Raw genomic sequence first — 6,988 nt, 5'->3', positions numbered from 1 at the left:
AGTAGATTCACAACTGACTCCATTTAGATAGAAAAAGAAATTTAACTAGTAATTTGTATTTCGAGAATAAAGGCCAGATTCATTAACGAAAATAGTGTCAGGATGAAGATTTTGAAAGGGTCTATGGCATAGACTCTTGTAATTTATATATTTAAAGGCTATTTTCTCGTCATTATCAATATTATTTATGATAGCTTGTCTAGTATTTTCATATTGTAAAATTTCTGCAACATCTTTAGCCTTAAACCAAATTTCATTATTTTCGTCAACAATCGTGCAAATGTCTTTATTATTGAATGTAAGTTGATTGTTGAGTAGGTCTACAACTGACTCCATTTAGATAGAAAAGAAATTTAACTAGTAATTTTTATTTCAGTATAAAGTCTAGATTCATTGATAAAAACAGGGTCAGGATGAAGATTGTTAAGGGGCCATTCGAATAGCCCCTTGTTTTTTAAGTAAAAATATTGAATTTTGTCATCATCATCAACTCATTTTTATTCCTTTTTCAATCTTAAATATATTGTTGTTTTACTCTCATTATTTAATAAATTTCCCTCAGAGTCTTGTATAGTTAGAACGATTTTTTGAATTCTTTTAATATTTTTTCTAATTGGAATATAATCGATTTCATTTGGTTTTTCACTGATTTTTGATCCATAAGCAACACTTGGGAAAAAAGTGTACAAAATTTCAGATTCTTTGTGTAAATGTTCGGTATGATTTTCAAAACTAGGTTCAACGAGATTGCAGTGCACTTCAATTACATCAAACGGTCTAAATTTTGGCGTTTTATTTCCTAAATATACCTGATTTGGCTCAATAGTTTCTTGAACAAACCCTAATAAATCTACTATAATTGCTGAAAACATTATTCTTACTGGTGATTTTATTTGAATTTTATTAGAGAGATAATTTTTTTGCATTTCAAACTTGTTTTCGTCAAAGTTTAAAGATTTATCTGATTGTTTGAATGTTTTCAGATAATTTTTAAGGGAATTTTTAATTTGATCGAAAGTATAATATCCTTTGTTTAAACCATAATATTTTGTTATGTTCTTCTCACTAAATCCTATACAATAAGGAGAACTTTCACTAATATTTATTACAAAATTGTCAGAATAAAAAACCGCTTAAACCGATAAAATAATTTGATTCTTCCTCTAAGTGTATAGGATGTTCCAAGTTTAAAACTAATTTAGAGCTTTCTGAAGTCAACTTGAACAGCTTCATTTTCGCAAGCGTTGCTTCAAGATGAAAATCTTCTATTTAAATGGAGAAAATTTTTTTTAAAGCAAAAAGATCAGATAAAACTTCAAACGTTCGAAGAAAAATAAGAAAGATCAACCAATCAGATTGTTAATTGTTGGTTCAAGTGGATGTGGAAAAAACAACTTTATTATTGAATTTTATCTACAATAGGTTGATTCCTTATTCCAATTTGTATGTTTTTAGTAAATCTTTAGAACAAGACGCCTATAAAAAATTACAAGAAAGATTTGAAAATATTGAGAAAAACTTAAACAAAAAAATATCACATTTTTATAATGCTTCTGAGGACATAGTTCCGTTAAGCGAATGTAAACCCAATTCGTTAATCGTTTTTGATGATTGTATTTTAGAAAATCAAGACGTTATTAAGGAATATTTCGTAATGTCCCGTCACAAAAACATATCTTGTATCTATCTTTCCCAATGCTTTTCAAAGGTTGATAAACAAGTTATAAGAAATAACCTGAATATGTTGTGTATTTTTAAGCAAGATGATCACTATTCGAGAAAGATTTATAACAATTATGTGGGATCTGATATGAGTTTTAACCACTTTATTGAGTTATGTGATAAAATTTGGAAGGAAGACTACGGATTTTTAACTATTAATCTAACTTTGAAGCCTAAAAATGGTAAATATCTGAATAAATTTTCTAATATAAATGCTGCTCAGTGGTCTGACAAATCTACTTGATAAAATATTTGTTACAATTATTTTTATATTATCTTTAATTTTTATTTACATTATGAAAATAACAGAAAAACGGTAAATCTGTTCACGTTCCACGTTCACGTTCCACGTTCACGTTCATGTTTCACGTTCATGTTTCACGTTCATGTTTTCACGTTTCACGTTCATGTTTTACGTTCGTGTTTCACGTTTCGTGTTCACGTTTCCACGTTCCACGTTTACGTTTCAAAATTTTCCTAAATAAATGGCGAACGTAACTTCAGAAGAAGCAAAAAAACTTGATCAAATAGAAAAGAAATTAATCAAAGAATTTAAAGAACAGATTCGAATTGATGAAAAAGAACAAGAATTTATTCAAAAAATTAATCAACCTGTAACATCTGCAATAAAAAATGTTGAGGGCAAAATTGAAAATGTTTTAAGCGATAATCAAAATTTGATGAATTTGGTTCCAGTTGTACGACAATTTGCTGATATTTCGATACCAGAATCTGAGTTTGAATTGCCAAAATTACCATCTTCAACACCATTTAGACCTCGAATCATTGAAGACTCTACCATAGTTGAACCAATAAGTCCTGGAACAACGGATATAATAATTGGTAAAATTGGTAAAAAATTCCTTCCTAGAGTAAAAGATGATAAATTTGGTTTGTATTGGGATAAAAAAAAGAAAAGTTTTATGATTGGAAATTTGCCCGTGAATTTTGAGCATAATGATATCATTATTAATGAAAAAACATATGAAGGAACTCAAGGTTTATGGAGATTATTAACAGGCACTGATGTTCCAAAAGACGGTTTATATTCTGAAGAAGACTTGAAAAAGTATACTGAAATTTTATGGAAATCTGATTCAATTTACAAAAATAATGATCCATCAACTAAGAAACCAAAAGTCAAGTAAAGGTAAAAAATATCTCAATTTGATTAAACCAATTTGGGAAAAACGAATCGAAGGATCTGGTATAAGAAAATACAGTGATAATAAGATTGAGTACAGATATATCGACGATTTGACAAAACTCGATGGAATTATTAATTATATTTATGCTCAAGAGAAGGCTGGAAATAACAATTTTTTGAATAAAAAGAAAGCAATTAAAGATTTTATTTCGAACAAACTTGATGAAATGATTGAAAAAACCTGATGGAAATAAATATTTAAAACGAGTTTTGCCGGCAATAAGTTCATCTATGATTTTATCAACAATTTACCTTTTGAATTACACGTGCCAACTTATCAGTATCTGGGGCCCGGCACAAAACTCGAAAAAAGACTAAAAAGAGGAGATACTGGTATAAATAAATTAGATCAAGCTGCTATGGAACACGATATTTTTTATGCAAAACATAGAGACACAAATTCCAGACATATCGCAGATAAAGTTTTGCAAGATAAGGCAATGGATAGATTTTTATCAAAAGATGCTAGTTTAGGTGAAAGATTTGTTGCGCTTCCAACAGCTGGAGCAATGTTTTTGAAGAGAAAAAACTAGGAATGGGAATCGAAGAGAACTTGAAATTTTAACTATATAAATGGAGGTGAACGTAAATTTCAGCAAAAATCAGAAAGAAAAAATAAAATCCGCTTTTAAGAAGAAAATACCCGTTAGTATTCAATTTAAAATAGATCAACTAAAAAATGGCGAAGATAAGATATTTTTAACAAATAGACAATACAATAAACTCGAAAAACATAAGAAAAACAATAAAGGAACCTGAATAGAATTTTCTTATAATCAGTTGAAAGAACTTAAAAATGGTGGACTTTTGAAAGATTTATTAGATTTTGGAGAAAAATATTCCAGTTGTTAAAAATGTTGTTCCTTATGTTCGTAAAGCTGCTCCAATCGTTAAAAAAGATGTGATTCCTATTGTTCGAAACATTTTAAATTGGTTAGATAAAGAGTTGGAAGATGTTACAGGATCTGGATTAGATGAAAAAACTTTGAATTACGTGAAATCAAACATTGAAAAAAAAATTTAAACCTTTAACATTCGGGGAACTGGAAGAAATCTGCAAAAATATTAAACATTTTAGAGGAATTTTCATGAGAGATACATTACCCGAAAAAGTTAAGAAATTCGAATGTGGAATTGTGAATTTAGACTCGATTATGGGAAGTGGAACGCATTGGATTTGTTATTATAAAAATGATAAGAATGCATGTTATTTTGATTCGTATGGAAGAATTGAGGACAAACCACCTATAGAATTGATTAAATATTTGAAAAATCAAGCGTCTACTACAATGACTCTCAGATTCAAGACTATAAAGATCCCCCAATTTGTGGACATTTGTGTGTTTTTGTTTTGAATGAACTGAGTACTGGTAAAGATTTTAAAGAAGTTGTTAACAAATTATTGCTTAATAAATATGGATTCACAAAATATTTTTGACGTATTTGGAACACAAATTATTCAAAATGTAGATAATAGTTTGAATTTTGATAGTTTGAGAAATGAGTTTGATAACAAGTTAGAAAATTTATTACAAACCCTTCCAGATTCAGATATGTTTGCTGTCGAGATTGAAGATTTTAAAGCAGAATATGATAACAAACTTGCAAATTTCATGAGTTCAAATGAAGTTGCTGATAAAATAAAAAACATTGGAAAAAGAAGTTGATGATGGTGTAAAAAAATTATTTACCAATTTAATGTCTCATATCGAAAAAGCTGATAAAATTACTGAAGCGATCAAAGTTGAAAAGAATTATGTTAGTTTGGCTAATAAAAAAAGAATTGTCGGTGTTCGACCTGGTATTGACAAACATGATGTTGTTGTTAAAGAACAAATTTTAAAACCTCTACAATTATCAGAAAACATCGATATTGTTGATTTACATGATCCGAATGTTAAAAATGCCTTAGATTTTTAAAGGAAAAAGAATTAGCGGTGTTAGTAAAGGAATTAATCCATTTGATGTTGTTGTAATGATTCAATTAGAAGATCCTATTAAAATGTTTAATGAACTAAAACAAAATTATGAGAATCATAAACAGCATGTTAAAGATTTTACAACAGAAGTCTATGAAAAACTTGATGAAAGAAGTAAAAGATCAGTAGACGATGTTGGTGAATTACTTGATAAAGTAAATAAACTAGAAGAAAACTTTAATACATATAAAAATAATGTTAATGAATTAGTTGGTGAAGTAATTAACAAAATTCTGGAAAATTTTGATACACGTTTCAATGAGAAAATAAACTTTTTTGAAAATTTAGGTACACGTTTCAATGAGAATGTAACACATAATAATGAATTACTTAAAAGAATAGATGATCAATACTCTTTATATCTCGATAAAGTAAATAAACTAGAAGAAAACTTTAATAAATTTAAAGAAGATGTTAATAAATCTTTTGAAAACATTGATAACAGATTTAATGGATTAGGCGGCTATGATGACTAATTTTTCCTTATATAAATGGCGCTCATATATTGTGTGAGATGTAAAGAAAAAACTGCAACAAATGATATAAAATACTATGCAAACATCAATGGAGTTAAGAGAATTTCTGGAAAATGTGCTGAATGTAACGCAAAAAAGAGCCAATTTATAAAAACTTGATTTTGAAATTTTTTCCTAATAAATAGAGATGGCGGGACATTACAGTGCTTTCGATCTTTTTATCATGCAACACGAAAGAGATTTGAAAAAAGAACATTGGGATGACATTTCTCAAAAAATATGAATTATCCGAAGATATGATGAGATTATACGTAAACAAATTGAATTGGTATAACATTGCAAAATATCAAACTCTGTCCCCAGAGTTCATTCAAGAAAATATACATTATCAATTAAAAGATCATAATGTCTGTTCTTTGTCTCTATCAACACTTGAGTATAAAGTTTTTGGATGAAAATAAAGATACAGTTGATTGGAACAATATTATAGATAGCGGTTACTATCCTGTGCAGATTTTATTGAAATATTTGACCGAGATCGCAAAATTTAAGGAAGAGAATCCTGAATATGACGAAGTAGATCATTAAAAATGACTCTAATCTTTTTAATTATTTTACTAAAATTTATATCTTTTCTTATAAAAACGTACATTAGATCGATGAAAAAATGATACACGATGTTTAAAAATTTCTAAATTTTCTCTTATTAAATGGCGGACTACAGAAAATATGCTAGTGATATTGAAAGGGCGGAGTTTAAAAATTTCTATCCAATTAGTAAACAACATTTGAATGAACCGAATAAAAGAACTGAGTTTAATATTGATTTTGGAGATAACTTTTGCTCGTCTAACTTCCAGTTTTATATTTCTGGAACTTTAACAAAACAAGATGGTCAAGCATATCTTGGAACTGATAATGTTAGATTAATCGATAATTTTATACCGTTTTTATTTTCTAAGATTGAAGTAAGAAAACACAATAAATTGATAGAAGAAGTCGAAAACTGTGGCCAATTAAACACAATTAAAGGAACTATTTCGTATTCAAAAAGTGATGTTATTTCTCAAACTTCTAATGGCTTTGAATCAGATTTTAAATTTGGTGTTTTTGAAGCAGCTGGAAATTTATCTCATTTTGGATTAGGATTTTTTGAAAATGTTACTATTCCGATCTATAAAGGAGGATTTTATCTAAGTTTTATAAGAGCAGAAGACGATGATGTGATTCTGAAGACTGCAACTGGAAATGTTATGCCTGTTGATGGAAAAATAACAATTACAGATTTTTTTATTAGAGTTCCAATGATTGATTATAAAATCACGAGTAAAATAAGGTTGATTGATGAAATTACAAAAAGTCAAAACATTATGTTTAATTTTCTAGATTGGCATTACTGTGAAAAAGAAAAAAAATATATAAATAAATTTCATAGAAACTAATAATTAAATTCATTGACGAGCTCCCACCTATACTTCCAAGCTAATTTCATGTATTTCCCTAAACTTTGCCAATCCATTCCGTTTAAATAGCAGTCATATTCATGTTTTGATAATGTACATTTTCCGAGATAATATTTTCTAATATGCGATAAAATCGGGCAG

This window comes from Homalodisca vitripennis, unplaced genomic scaffold, assembly GCF_021130785.1.
Source record: "Homalodisca vitripennis isolate AUS2020 unplaced genomic scaffold, UT_GWSS_2.1 ScUCBcl_496;HRSCAF=2622, whole genome shotgun sequence".
NCBI classification, from domain to species: Eukaryota; Metazoa; Arthropoda; class Insecta; order Hemiptera; family Cicadellidae; genus Homalodisca; species Homalodisca vitripennis.
Note: the sequence above shows the minus strand (reverse complement) of the source record.